Below are 20,664 nucleotides of genomic sequence, written 5' to 3' on the forward strand. Positions count from 1 at the left end.
AGATGGAGAGGAAAAAGAAAGAATTGAATGGCCTTTTGTTTCTTAAAAAAAAAGGAAACCAACAAAGACTTGTTTCCTTTTTCCTTTTTGTCAAATGAAAGCTCTTCAGAGATGATTGAGCTCTTGTATGCTACTGTTTGAATCCTGTAGGATGGTTTTCTGTGTAGCTTTGCTCTAAGTACACCAAAGGACGCAGACACTTCTGAAGGTTAAAACTACTTTGTGGCGCATAGGGGACCTGTCTGAAGATTTCTGATCCTTGGGAGAAGAACATCATACTCCCCTCTCGCTTAGAGCTTGCTTTAAGGAAACACATTTGGATGCCAGTTTATCAATTTGCCGTAGAAGGGGAGGGCCAGGGACATTTGGGAACAGGTATATCAAGTTCCAGAAGTATCTGAAGGAAAGAGACACCCAGAGAACGTACAGTCCCATTTTCCGATGGTGCAGGCTTGTTTACCACTGAGTTAGCCTTGACATCTGAATGAGGGCTGAGTTTTTATTTCTAGTCCTCTCACTGTCCCTGACCCTCCCTGGCTCTCTCACTTTGGTCTTCATCTTACCCCTGGAAAATTTCTTTTTTCTTTTTTTTTTTTTTTTTAGTTTAAAATGTTTTATTCCCTAGCTCATAAAAAAGTTTGTACGTACAAGACTCAAGTAAATAGAAAGGCAGCTTTCAATCACAAATCAGATAGTAGCCTTTCAAACTCTACTGGGGAAGCATATTTAATGCACACATTTGAATGTTACGCATAAATAATTTTAACTATGCAGTTCAAGTTCCGGGTTTTAAATTAGATCTGCATATATAATAAGACACTTGTGGTCAAATTTTGAGACTGGCAAAGCCAATTTCAAGCTGCTTCTATTTTGAGTACAGGCTTCACTAGTACAAATACCTGATGTTAAAGTAACAAAAGAGTGACCTTCAAAGATGTATTTGTCTTATGCTTATACATTTGTAATCTGAGTCCATTTACGATTTCTCTTCTTCTACAGTCTTCAAATTATAGCAGTTATGCATTGAGTTCCCTATGCTTCCTACCCATCTCCTTTATCTCAGCCTTCTCACACTTCGCCATTCTCTTCTTTCTGGAAATAACCAGCACAACAATTCCAGCAACAATTGTTATCACCTCAACCACAATAACAGCATAAACAGCAGCTTTCGGAGTCTGCATTGAAAATTCAGGTGCATTTTTATCAACATAATAAATTAAAGTTTGACCAGGATACAGATTCAGTTGTTCTCTATTTACTCTCAGGTCCATTTTCTTAGAAGAATGAAACAAGGATTCACCTTCAACATCTTTTTCAAAATAATGAGCCACATCAGCTATGTTCACATAATTCTGACTTTTGGTTCTGAAAACTGTGACTACAACATAATTGGTGACCTCAAGAACAACAGATGCTGGATTTGTGTATCTATTTCTCCAAATTTACTGGCTTTTTAATATCAGTTCAGTGCTACAAGAAATTTCGAGTCCTTACATTTCTAACGTTAATGAAAGACATATCACAAGGTTTTTTCTAATAATCACCATTTCTAAAAGGAAGATGTTTAGACAAAAGGTTGGAGCCTCTTTCTGGAAGATCTGCTTGATGAATTAGAGTGCAACAGAATCATTTTCGTAAGATCATTCTAATCATCTTAGAACATTTTAGAAGGTTGAGAACAGATAATAAAAGTAACCTCTCTCTTTGACCATGTGTACAAGCACAAAATGACAAAATATCTTCAGCTTTAAAGAGTACTGTTACGATTTTTGAAAGATCTTCTCATTGATGTGAAATTATCTCGAGTATAACATGGTGATATTTTAAGTATAATGATGTATCTGCTCTGTAAATAGCACCCAGGCTGAGCAATACAATCTCTCCACACTGGCTTTCTTTTTTTTTTTTTTTTTTTTTTTTGAGACGGAGTCTTGCTCTGTCTCCCAGGCTGGAGTGCAGTGACGCGATCTCAGCTCACTGCAAGCTCCGCCTCCCGGGTTCACGCCATTCTCCTGCCTCAGCCTCCCGAGTAGCTGGGACTATAGGTGCCCACCACCTCGCTCAGCTAATTTTTTGTATTTTTAGTAGAGACGGGGTTTCGCTGTGTTAGCCAGGATGGTCTCGATCTCCTGACCTCGTGATCCGCCCGCCTTGGCCTCCCAAAGTGCTGGGATTACAGGCGTGAGCCACTGCGCCCAGCCCACATTGGCTTCTTAAGTGACTTTAGCAGATGCAGGACAGAAGGGGCCATTTCCATGCTTTGTAATGATGGACATGTGGGAAGAAGGGAGAAGAATTGCAAGCAAAGCGTGCCAGTGCTGAGAAAGGGAGAGAGTAGCTTGTATTTACAGTTAGAGACTAGTGTATTCATGGGGATAGTCAAAGTGGTTCCATTGTTTAAGGATATTGTTGTACACAATATAATCTTTTATCCTTGAGTTATGATTTTGCATGTCAAGACAGTCTATATCCTTCAGTAGAGGAAAACGGGAAACTTCTGTATAAAATCGATCATTCATTACACATCTCATCAAAATAGCTTCACATTTCACCTTTACAAGTAAACTGCTTCAAGTAACCTTACTGCAAGCAATTTTTGTACACCAGACTGCACTTACAAAGCTTATGTATTTAACAAGAACTAAAGAAAACTAATGGCATTGGTAAGAGTTGTTTTTGCTCAGAGCAGCTCATAACAAAGAGCAAGGAACCACATCTGAATGAAGAAGCTGCCGTGCTCCTCCAGGATGCAATCCACCTGAGTCTTACAGGACGCCGTTCGAGTGTTGGAGAAGGTGCTGAAGAGACAGGGCGCCAGGGTCTCAGATGTAAAGAGCTGAATCTTGCTTTAGCCCATGGCTGCTCAAATTAAGCCTTTTGATTTAATCTGAAGTATTCAGAGAAAAAACCCTGGTGGTATCGGCTTCCCATTGAGGAGAGCTGTATTGCTGAGTGACTGGGAGCTCTGGGGAGATCTACGCACAACAGAGGAACACATGTGGCATGCCCTCTGCGATTTTCTCTTTCCTACATGTTAATGAAGATTAAAGTGTAAGAAAGTGCAGGCATCAGTGGAACAGATAATTAATGATGATTGATGATTTACTTTTAATGTATGCCACATGATTAATTCAGGTAAAACATGCAGATGCTTGGGGTCGTGAAATTGTTGAGCGTTCAACATGGACTGACAAGCGTCTACACCAAAGCCTGCGTTTGGGGCTTGATATTATCCATATCATAATTTTCATTGGGTAGATATTGAAAGAGAAAGCTCCATCTGTTCAAAAGAAAAGACTTGTCTTTTTCTTTCAGGATTGATTTTTTTTTTTTCACCTCTGCTGTTCTTTTCTTTCCTGAAAACCTTTGCTCCTTTCTTGGGCAAAGCTATTTAAGCAGGTTTCCTGGTATTTCCTTACAAAAACTACAGTTTTCTTGTTTGTTTTATTTTGTTTTGCTTTTTTTTTTTTTTTTTTTTTTTTTTTTGGTGCATAGTTACTTGCCTAATTGTTACAAAACTGTCTTTCAGTCATGTCTCTTTCAATCTCCTTAGATGTATGTGTACACACGCATGCACGCACACACAAAGGTACCCCATGACACTTGCAAAGGTGAAGGAGTGAGAGCAGTATCTCCTGACCAGAAATATTCCAAAATGCAGGGCATCAATCCAGCAGAAGGAAGCATATCAGCAGTTTCTCCCTTCCGCCAGCGCAGCGCGGCTCCCCACGGCGCAGGAGGCTGCCGTACTGTGCAGCAGTGGTGTGTCGGTGCCACATCAAATGATAAGGCTGTTTACAAGTGGTAAATTGAAGGCCTTTACGGCTCCTCAGAGTTTCTCTAAGGATGGCTAAGCTTGAAAAGAGTAGAGGGTTTGGGGCTTTGCCACCATCTTGTAGAAAAGCTGAAAGCTTCATTTGCTAACCCAGAACCTAAAACGACTTCAGCGGCCAGGCGGCCTCGCAGGCCTGAGTTCCATGTGGGTATTTTTTTGCTGCGAATATTCAGAAATAAGAAAGAAATTCTGACTTGAGCAATTCTAAACCTTCCATGTGCCGAATGAGTCATGTGGGTATTGTCTATGTGATTCCTACAGGCTTTGCTTAACTTCCTCACTGAGGTTTGCTTTCCAACAGCGTGCTTATTGTGGTATTTCTATTTTTCAGAATTTTATGGCTTAGAGGCACTGAGACTGAAATTCAACAGCTAACACTCCTCCACCTAGCCCCCCTGAAAAATTTCAAAAAAGTCAACAATATATTAATTACAAGTAATGTGTATTTTAATTTCCATAAGTGAAAATGTGATTGATCCAACACTAAATAAAAATGATGTAACAACCATCTATAAGCATAAAATTATTCAATATCACATCACAATCTCTGAATAGTTCATCTAATCCAACATAATTATGTCTCTCAAAAAAACTTAACTAATCATAATTATAGTATTTTTATTTTTAAATTTATGTGTTGTGTTTTGATATAAACAGTAATGGGGAATAAAACATTTTTCTTCTGATAGAGCTAACAGAAGATACACAAAAGACAATCAAGACTAATTTTAGTGTAAAACCAATTTGTACTAATTATGAGAATAGCTACAACAATGCTTTAATAAGATATTTTCAGAGAGGAAAGAGTAAATATACATTTGGAAATCTTTATTCATAATTAAGTTACATCCTGCAGCTCCCACATCTTAAAACACAGAGCACCACATGATTTCTGCCTCACACCGTTTTTCTTTTATTTTTTGCCTTAGCTTTCATTGTTGTTCTCACTTCCCATATCCTGCTGGTACAATAAGTTTTCACAGTAAGGAGGTGGTTTCCCACTGGATGTACTCACCCAGCTGCAGATTTCCAGTCTAAATAGCTGCCACAATCTCCTTTGTCAAAGCTAGCAAATACTTGCTTTTTCCCTATGTTAAACATATTTTTTTTTGTTCCTCACCAGTCTTGAGGTTTAATGCAAAACAAACTCTTTTATTAATCTCCCTGCTAAACCTTGTATCTTGATGAGTATTCAGTGTTTTTAAACAGATCACTGTCCATGTTTTGCTATGGGCAGTTAGAATCCAGGTGCTTTGTTATGTAACTGGCACTTTGGATGGGAGAGTACAATTCTCCCTGTGTGGTTGGAACCACAGAACTCTGTCATTCATGGACATACAGGAATATATTTATCAGTATGGACTATATGTGGCTAGGAAGGATTTTCATAAGCACTTTAGCATTATAAAAACCAAGCCCTGGCCAGGCACGGTGGCTCACGCCTATAATCCCAGCACTTTCGGAGGCTGAGGTGGGCGGATCACGAGGTAAGGAGTTTGAGACCAGCCTGGCCAATATGGTGAAACTCTGTCTCTACTAAAAATACAAAAAATTAGCTGGGCATAGTGGCACATGCCTGTAATCCCAGCTACTCAGGAGGCTGAGGCAGGAGAATCGCTTGAACCCAGGAGGCAGAGGTTGCAGTGAGCCGAGATCGCGCCACTGCACTCCGGCCTGGGTGACAGAATGAGACTCCGTCTCAAATAAAACCAAACCAAACCAAACCAAACAAACAACAACAACAAAAACAAGCCCTCTCTAAACCTAAGAAATGCCATTAAGCAAATAATATATAACATCTTGTCAAATTCTATATCTAATTATATTTTTAAAGGCTTAAAAAAAAAAAAACCCTGCATGCTGACAGTTTACATATCTGTTGGTGAGGAATACCCAGTCTAAATTTTTTTTACCACGAAAGCTAATGACCCTGTTAACTCTAATTTGTTTACTCACCAGTCTGGAACAGTTTCTTCCACAGGTACCTCTTTGATGTTCAAAATGAAGCTTCCTAGAGGCTTGAGAAATTAAATGCTAAAGGAGGTCAATTATACAGCCGTTGCCTAAAGACAGGGATTGCCACTCCCATGTCGCTTTAAATTGACTATTTTTTTTTTACCTTGATGAACAGATGAACACAAATACGACAAGATTACTACACAACACATGTTAAACCCTCCTCCTGATTTGCTTGGATGTGACGGATAGCTTTGAATGAGTGTACCTGAGCGTGCTGGCAAGGGCTTAATTAAAACCCAGACAAATAGTCAGCACTGGTTTCTCAGGTGAAATCTGAAATATACACTAAAATATTATTCAAACCGAAACAAACCGAAATGAAAGGGCATGTTTGATAAACATAGAGAATTGTTCTATTATCACTTGCAAAGCCCCACGTGGGAGAAAATTTAGTACACAGGATAGTGTGAGTGAATCATTCAGGTTTTTCCCTATGGTTCAGACATCAGCACTATTATGAAATAGTTGTGAAGTGGAAAAAGCATTCTGCTTATTGAAAAATAAATGAACAAACCAATTGGAAAACTATTGGGATATGCTAGGGGAATAAACCCTGCCATAGATATGTGTGTGCGAAGAGAAATTTTTGTTAATATCCTGAGTCCTGTAGCATTTCTGTAATAATTGGTAACAAAAGCATTTTGCAGAGGTACAGCCTGGCTCTGCAGGGCCAGTGCTAATTTCTGTGCTCTCTTTTCAGGCTTAACACAATTTCTCTGTCCCCACCTTTTATGGGTACCTATTCTCTACACTCTAGGACCATCTCCTTCCCAGATAGGAGCTTTATTTGACTTTGGAAAAGATTAGTGATTCAGAAATAGACATTGCACATATCATTCCAGAGGCTGAAAATTGAGAAAGATAATGTCAGTTCCTCATAAAATAAGAAAGTGGACAATGGGTTGAAAAGGCCTCATCATCTGCTTCTAGAATGGTCTTGTCCTCCCCTCCATCTCTTACTGAGCCTGAGGGATTTTTTTTTTTTTTCTCAGTGATTTCCAATTTCTGTTTAGTTACATTTGTTAAGAATATAATTGTCACTCTTTGGCTGTTGAATACATGACAGTGTACAAACCAGAGTATAATCCCAGGATTTTAATGGGTGTTACAATGGCTGAACAGTGGATCAGTACAAAAAGAGGGTAGTGTTTGAGAACCTCTGGAATCAGGCTGCAGAGTTTGGAATCCCTACTCTGTCACTTGATAAGTGGGTCTGAGCCTAGTTCTTATATCTGTAAAAGAGAAACAATAGTAATATTTACTCTAAGTTGTTAAATGAAGCAATATACATACAATAGTTAGGATACAACCTGGCACATAGTAAAAGGCTCATAAATATAAGTGACTTTTTTTTTTTTTTTTTTTTTTTTTTTGGAGATGGAGTTTCACCCTGGTTGCCCAGGCTGGAGTGCAATGGTGCGATCTTGGCTCACTGCAACCTCTACCTCCCGAGTTCGGGCGATTCTCCTGCCTCAGCCTCCCGAGTAGCTGGGATAACAGGCATGCACCACCACGTCCAGCTAATTTTGTATTTTGGGGATGGGGTTTCTCCGTGTTGGTCAGGCTGGTCTCAAACTCCCAACCTCAGGTGATCTGCCCACCTCGGCCTCCCAAAGTGCTGGGATTACAGGAGTGAGCCACTGTGCCCACCCGTGACTACTATTATTTTAGGGCCTGGGACTAAGTATCTAGCTCTTCAGTCTATGTTCTCATTCCCTCACAGAATAGGATTTAGGGTCTGATTCCCTTAACTTTAGCTCATTTTTTTTTAAATTATATTTTAAGTTCTGGGGTAGATGTGCAGGTTTGTTACATAGATAAACATGTGCCATGGTGGTTTGCTGCACCTATCAACCCGTCTCCTACGTATTAAGCCCTGCATGCATTATCTATTTTTCCTAATGCTCTCCCCTCCCCTGACCCCATCCCCCAACAGGCCCCAGTGTGTGCTGTTCCCCTCCCTGTGTCCATGTGTTCTCATTGTTCAGCTCCCACTTATAAGTGAGAACATGCAGTGTTCCATTTTCTGTCCCTGGGTTAGTTTGCTGAGGATAATGGCTTCCAGCTCCATCCATATCCCTCCGTATCCCTGCAAAGGACATGATAATGTTTATTTTCATGGCTGCATAGTATTTCATGATGTACATGTACCATATTTTCTTTTTTTTTTTTTTTTGAGACGGAGTCTCACTCTGTAGCCCAGGCTGGAGTGCAGTGGCCGGATCTCAGCTCACTGCAAGCTCTGCCTCCCGGGTTCACGCCATTCTCCGGCCTCAGCCTCCCAGGTAGCTGGGACTACAGGCGCCCGCCACCTCGCCCGGCTAGTTTTTTGTATTTCTTAGTAGAGACGGGGTTTCACCGTGTTAGCCAGGATGGTCTCGATCTCCTGACCTCGTGATCCGCCCGTCTCGGCCTCCCAAAGTGCTGGGATTACAGGCTTGAGCCACCGCGCCCGGCCGCTCATATTTTCTTTATCCAGTCTACCACTGATGAGCATTTGGGTGGATTCCATGTCTTTGGTATTGTGAAAGTGCCGCAATTAACATCAGTGTGCATGTATCTTTGTAATAGGATGATTTATATTCCTTTGGTATATTCTCAGTAAGGGAATTGCTGGGTAAAATGGTATTTCAGGTTCTAGATCTTAGCTCTTTCTTTATAAGATTCAGAACAATGTTTCATCATGGAACAAACAGTGAAGAGATAATGGAGATGCAGCAAAACCACTGAGTTATAAGGAAGAGGTATTTCACAGTGTCACAGGAAAAGTATTAGGATATGAGTATTTTAAAGAGTGAATTGGAGTCACCTATTTTAACCCCTAGACACACTTTGAACTCTCAAAGCACTATTTGGACTTCTGCTTAGAAGAGCACATTTAAATGTCCCTTTCACCATTCTGGGGAACTCGACTCTGACAATGGGGCAGAACACATAGGCAGCAAGCAGAAAACAGGAAAAGCGACAATGTGCTAAAGACAGGCGTTTCCTGGGTATTTGTGGCAGATCTTTTCAATGCATATTGGAGAAGGGTCCTAGAAATACAGCCTCAGGAACATTTTGCTTCAAGTATACGCAAAGGAGAAGGACAGTGATCTTCAGTGAGCGCAATAAACTGTAATGCAAGAAATGACAATTCCAACCTGTCCCAACTGCTTGCAATTATAAGAGCAAAGAGAACACAGTAAGACATGGCAGAAATGATGTTTCCAAGTAGAAAAAATGTGAGCCAGGGGAAAACAGAGACAATTCCTTAATCATTTGCACAAACTAAAATTTTTCATATACTTTGTTGTAAGAGAACTGGAATTTGATATGTGAACCCCACTACATATTGTAGAAAGTTGGTTGTATGTAGTTATGCATATGAAAGTTTCATGTAATTAAAGGTTGTCTTTAACCAAAAACTGACTTGGACTTCAGCCCTGGCTGTACCACTTGTTAATAAAGCCAGTCCTTAGAGAATTCACCTAACATCGTTTGGCCTCAGTTACCTAACACATAAAATAGGGATAGCCAAGATTGGCTCGCAAGTCTGTTCCAAGGTGCTGTTATAACATATGGGCAATTCCTAGTGTGTTGCCTGAAATTTCCATTCCACATCCACTCTTCAGCCCTCCTGAGTGGCTACCATGTCTCAGGTTTTGCGATAATAAATGTCAGAATGTTTAGTAAATTACCTTTCATTCACACTCTGAAGTGTACATTTAGCCTTTCTAAGCAGATGGTCTTGTTTTTTTCTTAGACTTTGTTATAGTTATAGAACTGAGGAGTCACAAACAGCTGCCATTTTGACCAGCCATTTGGCAAGAATCCCCCATCTCACCCTAATACACCTTTGCATGCTACCTCAACAAGGCTCATTGCTTCAGAACTATAGTATTCTTACAAATATTTGTAAAGCCAAGTGAGCTAATGTAAAACTTCTTTATGAATGGAAAAATCTCTTACATTTTTATAAAATTAAAAGGAAAATATAATTATCTGCTACTTATTTTATTTCACTTTTTTTAATAGGAAAATTTGTAGCAAAAGTACAGATGAGACTGAGTTGAAGAAAAGAGTTAAATGCTCTGAAGATATGACAACCTTTCCTCCAGACCTGGAATTTTCAATATGATGTTAATGAGGTAGGCACAGAGTAAGTCAGTGAACCAAAGCTTTAAATTAAAAAACAATTTAACTGTAATTACAATTTTAAAAATGGAATTAAAAAGTTTATGTCCTCACAGTAACATATAACACTGTTGTGGAAAGGGTCGGAGTTATAAATAAGAGTCAAAATCTGCAAAAATCTCATTTGAATTAGGTTTTTGAAGGATTAAAAGTATTCACTGTTTTCTGGCCGGGCGCGGTGGCTCAAGCCTGTAATCCCAGCACTTTGGGAGGCCGAGACGGACAGATCACGAGGTCAGGAGATCGAGACCATCCTGGCTAACCCGGTGAAACCCCGTCTCTACTAAAAAATACAAAAAAAAAAAAAAAAAAAAAAAAAACCTAGCCGGGCGAGGTGGCGGCACCTGTAGTCCCAGCTACTTGGGAGGCTGAGGCAGGAGAATGGCAGGAACCCGGGAGGTGGAGCTTGCAGTGAGCTGAGATCGCGCCATTGCACTCCAGCCTGGGCGACAGAGCAAGACTCTGTCTCAAAAAAAAAAAAAAAAAAAAAGTATTCACTGTTTTCCAAACTCTAAATTCTCATTTCATACAATTAAAAGACCTGTTATTTACTATGGATTGACAGGATTATGTGTGTTGTGCTTGTGGTATTTCTTTATTTCATGTTTTTAAATATTTGTAAGTCTCTTAGTTGATGTGGAAAATCAGTTTCTAGTAAACTTTGTAAAAGTCAGCTTTGCTTCTCTAAAAGGAAAAGGAATAAAAGGAAACCTGTCTTATGCTGTGGTGTGAACCACCCCTTACCAAGAGCTAGTCTACCTCAAGTGGCTGGTTTTAGGTGGTTGTACTCAGGATGTGTTTAAATGGTATGAACTTCAGGAATGATCACAGGGACAAGAAAACAAGCGACAGGATTAGATGAAGGCAGGACCTACTGTTAAAGCCTCAGCTGTTGTATGATGATGTGAAGATTTTCTTTTTAAATAAAAAGCTCATATGTTGTGTATAGTGTGGAAGCAGAGATTTGAGGTTATTTATTGTACGTTTTATTAGGCCAGAAGTTTGCAATAAGATGCTCTTATTCTTCCCGTCTTTCTGGACTTACTTAATATAAATCTGTTGGAACAATTTCCTTCCTTTTCTTGATATATTTTATGGTCACAACTAATTGAAACAAGTTGCACTTACTTTTATTTGAGTTTTCTAGGTTAGTGTTGGTGTGAAACAGAGCTAAACCCTGAGGGCTTCTGGTTACATTTTTAAGAAAATTTTGATTGAGTTCTAGTTGTTCTGCTTCTAGCTGGTAAAAGTAAAATATATGATTTCTACAGAAATTTTGAAGAGTAAAAATATTTTTTAAAAGCCTATAAGATCCTTGCATTTCCCTTGCATGTGAATATTTATATTGCTTTGATTTTTTTTTTTTAATTATAAATGATTGAGAACTTGGCAACGAGAGTCCTCCAAACAGAGCACAGGGTTTAGCAGGCAGAAAATGCTCCAGAACGGTGGGCTAAATGATTCAAAACGGTATAAATAACACCACAAAAAACGTCTCAGAGGAATGTCTACTATAGACAACTTTTTGTAAACCATGGGAATGTCCTCCTTAAATGTATAAGTTGCAGAAAAATATAAAGAAACATTGTCTGTGTAATAGAGATTTAATGCATTCAAATACCCTCGCCCATTTGTTTCCTTACATTTTGCTTGTTCTAAAAAACAATTATAGTCTCAAAACGAAAGCACAGACACTTAATTAGTATCATTCTTCAGCTGCTCCTTAATAAATCAAGATGATAAATATGTGTCTAAAATGCATTCTGGGCTATTTCTAATCTAAATGAGTCTAGACTTCTGTACCTGATGCATTACATAGGAACTGGAGGGCAAATTAATACTATGATAGGAGAGTAAAATGTACTTCACTATTTATTATTTATGTTTGGTTGTTTCCTATAAAAACACTTTTAAGTGCAATAGATAAGCTGGTTCACAGACTGCAGCAGAAATACGTTCTGGTTTCAAACGCAGGTGGAAGCACAGGAGCCTGGGTGATAAATGAGTCCGCGACGAAGTGGGATTTAGATGTTTGTAATCATTGAGCCTTTCCAAAAAGAAGTGAACTTTCATATTAAAAATGTAAAGGAGGAAACTGTAGCTGAGTCACCAGACAGCATGAAAGTCTGAATTACGATAATTCATAAACACACACTTTATGTAACAAAGATCAATTCCACACTCTTCTTCACTCTTCCATGACATTTTCTTATTAGGAAAAAAAAGAGGGGGCTCTGTTTCTACTTCTGACACCGCAAGCTGCAGCACTATGCTTTGGGAATATAGAGGAAAATGGTGTAGATCTTGGCCTCAAGGGAACGTGGTAGACTGTTCTAGAAGAGAAATGTTAGGTGACAGATGACCATAACAGCGTAAGCACCTACATGAGAGACAGAGGTAGTGAGGAGAGTATAGACTGAGGACCACAGCCTGGAAGCATAGGCCTGAATGGGTGGCCAGAAGTTTCAAGAGTGGCACAGGAGCTTGGTCTATCTGGGATGTTGACTTAATGAGGGTCGGTAGTGAGCAATGAAGAAGGCAAGAAAGCACGGGATGGATTGTGGACAGGACTCTGTAGGGCTGTGCTGAGGACTCTGAACTTCATCCTGAGGCTGATGGAGAGTCCCCTAAAGGGTTTTAGAGCTGGAAGTGATGCTGGGCACCCTGACACAGACTCTTGGGGGCCCACTGTGCCATACTCAGTACAAGTCCATGCAGCTCTGGAGTGTAGGCCAATTTTGTCTCTGTCCCATTCTAAGCCTTTCTTTTGGAAGTGTTTTCCATGACTGGATACACCCCGCTGGCATTTTGACCCACTGGTGGCCCACAGTCTGCCACCACAGAGCTCCCGACTACCCTCTTCTCCCAGCAGTTCCCCAGGGCTGGTTCTTCTGAAAATGTTCTGTACTCATTGGCTACTCTTCTTTCTTGCTGGTTTGTCATGTAGGCAAGTAAATAAGCATTTAAATAAATAAGTGAATGTATGTATGAACAGTTTACATTCTTGAAGCCAGAGTCAAATCACCCGGAGTAAGGTACGGACACTGCTCTCAGAGTGAAGAGGAGGATTGCTGTTTTTAGAGGGCAGCCTGTGAACCCAAACAAACGTCTCTTATGAGGGAGGGAAAGGAAGAAGTGAGAATGCCTCCTTGCTGTGCCCACTTATGAGCTCCTTCTGCCCTTCTCCTCCAGGCCTGAGCAAAGAGAGGCCCCAGTACTCCAGCTTCTGCTGGCCCATGCTGGGATCCCTTGGGTAAGTTTCCCATGTCATCGGCTTCTCATCTAAGAAACAGAGATTCCAAATGTCTGCCTATAGCTACTGTGACAAGGTTTTAAAATTACTTAAATTTTAAATATGATTTTAAATATTTAAATTTTAAATGACATTTTAACTATTTTCTTGAATGCTTGCTTTTTCTTCACCCTCACCCCAAAGTAAATGTGTATTTCTTAACATGCATATGGGCCTTCTTACCAAAAGGGAGAACAAAGTTGACTTGAGGACATTACCATATCAGATTTCAGTTCCGGATATAGCTTCTACATACATCATAGTTCTAAATATATCAGAATTAAGACAATTTAAGAAACATGGACCATTAGCTCCAAAACTTTAGAGTGAGAAAAAGGATGAACCTTATCTTTGAATTTTCCTTAGGGAGTCACTCCCTCCTCACCAGAATTCTGCTTTCCTGACTTTTAAGAAACAAACATCCCATCGGCTGAGTGTTACCTTTCAGATGCTTCTTTTTCTTTCTTAAATTCTGCCCTGTCACCATTCCCTAGAAAGGACTGGGTCATTTTCTTTTAGTTGTGTCTATGAGGACGGCTGACACATCTCTTTCCTTTTTATTACACTTTCTTTTTTTAAAAAAAAATGTGTGGTTATTTGTGTTTTTTATTGAGTAATTTTATCTATCTTTAGTAAGTTTAATTTGCTTTGTTTTGTGTTTATTTTGAGGCTACTATGACAAAACACTTTTACCCCTTGGAGAATCTGGGGTGGATGGCCCAGAGAATTATGGACAGCTCTGAGGGTAGCAGGGGGAAATCTCTCACAGGCTTGGTTTTTGTGTTTGTTTGTTATATTTGGTATGTTGTTTGCTTGGACCTCACGTGTTTTCTTTTTCTACTTGTTCGAATGGCCAGTTTTCTGACTGTGGCTTTAGATGGCCTAAATACCATATCAATGTAAAAGGAAGAAAAAAATAATTCAAAAATATTTTCTGCTGTGAAAGTTAACTACCAGTAAATATAGTCTAACTTTTCAGCCTCTTCTGAATTTCATGTAACCACTGTGTCACTATTTCCTTTTTATGTAATAAGCATTGTACACACACCCACGTAAGATGTTTATGTCACTATTGAACTCACATATGATGGAGATGGTGCTAAGCTCTAAAGAGTGAAATTAAATGTTGACACAGATAAAGCGTGAGAAGAGGAAAGTGAGCATTTAATTAGGGGGTTTGTTTGCATCTGTCCTGTGGCATTCAGTTATAGTTTTAGTTTACTCTCTAACTCTGATGCTCTGCTCCACTGAAATAAATTATAGAGCGACAAAACTTTCCACATTCCCCTCACACTCGTGATTGTAGGGGAAGGATGGAGTTACTCTGGGCTCACAGGTGCCACTGAATGAACTGTTTGATTTCATCTGCTCTTTCTTAATTTGTGTCAACTTTCTCTAAATATCCCTCACCCTTAGCACCTCCGTAAATTCCTTCCTCCCTATGCACTGCTTTGACCAGAACTGAAATCATTCCACTTAGAGCAAGGCAGCTGTCAAGTTCTGTTCAATCCTTTTCCATTCCTTATTGTGACCTTAAAAAAGCCCACCTGCTGGGTGCCAACCACCTGCAAGAAGGTCAGTTCTGTGGATGGAATCTATAATCAGTATGATCACACCCTAGGATTAAACCCAGAGGCTTAAAGCTTTCTCGCAGGGGACAAGGAGACAAGGAACGAGCAGTGTTGGGAGGAAGCCCAAAGAGTAACAAAGAGATTGAACAAAAATACCAAAAGTCTAAAAAAAAACACTGCACCTTAGCCAGAAAGCCGAAGTTTCATAATTTTAGGAGAGTAACAAACTCTATCCAAGAAAACATTCATTTCAAATTTTCCACCCACAAATCAGAGGCCACCCCAGTAATTGTCTCCGATAATCCATCCGCATTCCCTTCAACACACACGTTTATTGCCCAATTTTGACCTCGATAAATAAAGGATTGCCTACAGATAGTTTTTATAGGTCGTGAAAATTGCCTTTCAGTTTACACCTTTGCTTAGAGTAAGTGAAAGTGCCATGCTCCACGTGCAGTTTCTTTCCTCCCTGTGATCTTGGGTTGCAGGCTTTATTTTTTACCTTTAAAACAAATTCATCGTTCTTTCACGATAGGGAATTCCTACCCAAAGAAAGGCGGGAGGCAATGGGGAGGTCAAATTGCCTGTACATGCTGTTCAATTTTGTTAGCATTTCCCCCTTCCCAACTTCTTTTTTAATCCTGGCCAAAAAAAAAAAAAAGTGTTGGAAATAATCCCCATCGTCACTCTTGATGTCAGAAGTGCTTTTGGATTGACTGAAAAGAATAGATTAACAGCAAGCAGTGACAGATCAAGTCAGAGTTTGACCTTCCTGGCATCAGTGGGATGACATGAAAACAGACCAAGCTACATTCAACATGGCAAAAGTGGGACAAAACAGGAGATCCAGCCGTATTTTGTATTTTTAGCTTTCTGCCGTGTGACAATGAGCAGGTTAAAATAATTCACAATGTCACCCTTCAGAGCCGACGGACAGTTCAGCACACTTCCAAAAGTGTATGTACATATTAAAGCTCATGTGCAAATGATTAATAGCATCACAAACACTGAAGTAAACAACTAAAAAGTTCAATAAATCATTCATTTCTTTCCGCGGAATCTTCCCTATGGTCAACCTTAAAATACTGCTTGTAAGGCATAATACCCACTTCAATCATGTCAGCTGCTGATCATTAATTGCTTCAGAAAAAGACAATATTTTATCCATCCTCTTTGGAGTTCCAGTGTGAATGGGGAAGCAAAAGAGAGTGAAACTGAGTGAAACATGAAAAGCTTGATTTGTTAGGACCCCTGCTGTCTGAAAAGAGATCAAAGCTCAGAGGGAGGCTGTAAAACAGCCGAATGCACAGCACTGAAACATGGCCCGTGGCAGCTGCTCTGGGCACTCGCTCACAACCCAGGTGTGCCTGCAACTCCACTCTGCCAGCTGAATCATGGGAGTAGGCTACCTCTCCTCTTCCTTCATTATTTCAACGGCAGTCACGGAGGAGATGCAGGCTCCATCCATCACAATGCACAAATTCACAGTGCGCAGATTCAGCACAGGCCTAATTAAAGCTTTTCCTTTCATTTGTGGAGATAATTAGACTTTCATCTCACCAGGAAGCTTCAGAAAGATCTATTTCTTTCTTCAATAAAAGCTACATCAAACAAAAGCAGATTTTAATCGCCTTTTCTTTGGGGCATGAGTCAATAATGAAAGATGTCATGGGTAACAAAAAATTGTGTGCAGAAAAAAGAGAGAGGCGAAAAAAATCGCCTAAGCAATGTTCTTTAATTAACATCATGTTTGCAAACACCATTAATTTCTCTCATTAAAATGATTTTTATCTGCAACTGATTGTTGATAAAACAATCGATTTGAGCATCTCATCTGTTTCACCGCTACGCAAGAACCCATCTGCTGTGCTGCAAAGCAGTCATCGCGCAGGCTGTTAAGCAACATGTGAGAACAATAAAAAATGCATGCGTGTGTGTCAGGGATTTGTGAGGTTGACTGCAGGGCAAGGGCCACCTTTCCACAGGACATGTATAAAAAATGACTTGGTGTCAGGCTAAAGGACAAAACGTCACAAAGATCAGAAGTGCATAAATAAAAACACAAATTAATATGTGCCGGCAGAAAAGGCTCCATCTGTGTTTAGGAATTGTCGTAAACAGAGTCTGAAAAGGAAGGCAGGAAATTTAGAGGCATTTAATAGTGTGCCATTGGCTGGTGTGATGTAATTTCAGATGACACACGTGTGACTTGTCTACTGTTTAAGAGACTCTTGATGTTTCAAAAGGAAAATTTTCACCCTGAATGCTTTTTGAGAATTGTTGATTTTAGCTTTTTCTCCCCATGACTTTGGCCATGTGAAAATAAATACTTCTGTGGGATAGAGATGAATCTGGGGAATCAGTTGTGAAATCAACTTGAGAGGCACAGGAGTTGAGAGCAAGTATACATTGAAAAACTGTAAGGCTTGACCAGATGCCACAAGATCAGCTACGGATACCAAAATCTATTTGGGCACAGGTTTAAAGGATTTGCTCAGAATCACCTGGAGGAATAAAACTTAGCCTTTGGGAAGGGAACCTTGAGGTGGTCTGGTCCTAGTTCCCACAGCTCCATGCTGCCTGTTGCTATTTTAGAAATTTGAATAAGAGTTACTGAGACTACGTCATATTGGAATACACACTATTCGTAATAGTTATCAGAAAGAGTAACTTCATTCTTTAATTGATGTAAAGGCTATCCCTCTCTGACTTCCAGCCACTGGTGGTGATTCTGTCTTTCAGAACCACAGTGTAAGATTAGACTTTTCCTCATGACGGTCCTTCAATCCCTGAGAGCATATCTAGGTTTTTCCCCATCCCTTGACTTCTCCATGATGAATATCTTATTGCTTCAGGCATTCTTTAGATGACATTTTTTTCCCAGCTTTTTCAAGACCGAATCTTTCCCTTCGAGTATATTCCAGGGTGTCAATTTCCCAATTAAGATTCAGCGGCCAGAAATGAACGTACCCTCCTGGATTTGGGCAAAACAGTGCCTCACCATGCATGTCATGAGTAAAAAGGTCAAATACATGAAGTGGATTTTTCTTTTCTAAGAAATAAGAATGATTTTGTGAGAAATCAAAATAGTGTTCTATCCCAAGAAGTCCCTAAACTTTCCGGCAGGATGAGAGTACAAAGTTTTCAGGAGAAATATTGTCCTTCATTATTGATAGTCAGTAATTTAAACCATTACTCTAAGGTCATTATTGGCATAGTATATCGGTCTTTAATATCCTGTACTTTAAGATCACATGCTATGGAAATTTTCTGCCAATGACAAAATCTTATCTTTATATGATCAACCTGACTGTCTAAAAAGTAAAACTTTTTTTTAAATCAATCTATTCATTCTGTTTCCAGGACTGGAAATAATTTTTTGACCTATTACATGGGTATTTGACAACTGATAAAAAGTATATGATTTTAGTGTCACACAAATCTGGGGAGGGAAGTAAGGGCCTCTGTTTGTTATTTTTAGGATGTAAAAGTATAATTTTGGCTGAAAGTTTTGTGATAGCTGATGTTTTTAAGCAAAATATAGAAAGGTACTAAAATAAAATTGGAAAAGTTAGTAGAGAACCCTAATTGAATTTCTGCTACAATCTTTTGCAAAGATTTCTTTGCAAAATCTTTGTCTTTGGATCATTACGTTTGGAGAGCTTGGTCCTCTGTTTCTTTTAGTTTTCTAAGTAGAGAAATATAAACATTTGTGTCACACAGCCCATCCTGTTATGAGTTATACCAAGTTCACTAGAAATAAATGCAAAGTTTGTTGTGTTATCACCATTATTCAGTAAAAAGAAAATAATGCTGCAGTGTATCACTGCAAATTTACCTTAAGGCTTAACATGGAAAAAATAAACAGTTTATTAGGGAAAAAAAGGTAGAAAGAAAATAAATAGATTCTCAACAGTTGTTCAAAAATTAAACTCAATCCTTGTGCATTTGTAGGAATTGGTGTTATTGCATTTGTAGGAATTGGTATTATTTACTGTTGGGTGCCAAAGTTGCAACTAAAAACATATTTGCAATTATCTACTCAGGATACACTGCCACACCTGCCGCCTGCTAAAGCTACCAGCATTTTAACAATTTCTTCCTGTGGGAAGAGCAAACAGTGCCATTTCCAATGAGAGTGCTGTCCATTAGCCCACAGATGAGAAGTGCTGAAGAGTGGTGTGAGTGCTCCCCAGAGACCGGGCTCCTCACAGCACACCTGATATCGAGCAGAGCAAATTGGTGTCTCGAGGTCATTTCAGAAATCAGATTATGTGCATGACAACACAAGGCACCGCTGCTATGCCATCTGCCCGGCCCACACCTGGCACATTTAACCCCAAATGCTTTTTGCGGAGTCGAATCAGTGTGTTCTCTTGGGCCAGTGTCGCAGGCTCTGTCAGACAAAGATCAATTGCATGTCACCACTCAGACTAGCAGGGCTAAGTAAACAAATTTATGATGCTATTAGAGATGAATATGATTTTGCAAAACATACAATGGCTTGATACTTTCGTATACTTCGGGGATTGTCTTGATTTCTTAACTATAGGAGACTGCTGTCCAAAATACACCCAGCACCACAAGCTGTACCCCACGGCTTCAGAGTGGGTTGAGGTCTTCAAGGTAAGTGCGTTGTTTGCCATTTAAAGTGTATTTCCCAAGGAAACACCTAACACAAGCTGGTTTGGTTCCCGGCCTGTGCCCCTAAAGCCTGTTTAGCTAACTGGATTGCAGTTGCCCTGTAATACTGCTAGAACTATCCTGACTTCTGGGTCTTGAGAAGGGAAGGTGGCAGTGGGAAAGGAGGAAGAGGATGAAAATCAGGAAGAAGTAGAGGAGACAATAGGAGAAAATAGAAGAAGAGGTAAAGACAGGGAGGAGGAGGAATTTCCTTCTGCTTTTCCTAAAGAAGTATTTCAAACCAGCAGTCCTGTTTTCTTCTGCACTGGTTCCTTACTTTATTAGAAGGGACCTGCTCTTGGGAGCTACATTATAAGGGAGAAAAGAGAAAAAGGATTGGGGGAAAACGCACGCGAGGCAAGAGTAAGAAGGGAGAGAAGCGTGAGCTGCAGCTGATGCGGAGGCTCATTCTGCAGTCGGAAGCAGCTGCAGGTCAGTTGTGGGCCGTCTGGAAGTTGGGTGTTTCCAAGCCAGGGCTGCTTCTATTCAGAATGGCTGCTCCGGTCCCTGCGCTTGACCATGAGGGCCACAGGGACAAAGCGAGAAAATGCCTGGCTGAAACTGCGGCTCAAGTGTAAACCAGGTAGCCTAAAGGCTGATTAAGGCACAGTGCTCAAGTGGAGCCTGTTCTGTCACTAAAACCTTGGATTAACCAGCAGGAAAAGTGGAAATGCTGCTGTCACTTAGGAAAGAATAAGAAATACACAGCATACTGCACTGCTTGGAGACACTTCCAGCCATGGAAGGGTTGGTTTCTAAGGAACCTGACAGCCTCCTTCCGAGCGGAGCAGGAACTGTGCAGTGAATGCAGCTACTGCGCTCAGAAAGGAAGGGAAGAAAGGCTTTAAATGCTAAGCTCTTGGCTGAGAACCGCTGGCATGAGAAGAGCTTCTGTCCCCATTAATATAGACAGATCATTTGGCGGTAACTTTGAGTGGAGAAATTTCCTGGATATTAGTTTAAATCAGATAGAGAACCAGGGAGCCCCAATACCAGACATTCCCCATTCTCTGCCTGAGGGAACTCCGCCCTCCCTTTGGGTCAGAATAGTTTATTGAAATGGGAAAAGTTCCCTGATACATGACACA

The 20,664-nt window shown here is 40.1% G+C and overlaps 1 protein-coding gene across 14 annotated transcripts in view; it reads right to left on the reverse strand.

The window, feature by feature from the left end:
• LOC105466614 (teneurin transmembrane protein 3) overlaps positions 1–20,664 on the reverse strand; it is a 2,765,046-nt gene that overhangs the window by 1,280,288 nt on the left and 1,464,094 nt on the right. The window lies entirely within an intron of this gene.

This window comes from Macaca nemestrina, chromosome 3 (assembly GCF_043159975.1).
Source record: "Macaca nemestrina isolate mMacNem1 chromosome 3, mMacNem.hap1, whole genome shotgun sequence".
In the NCBI taxonomy this organism is placed as follows: domain Eukaryota; kingdom Metazoa; phylum Chordata; class Mammalia; order Primates; family Cercopithecidae; genus Macaca; species Macaca nemestrina.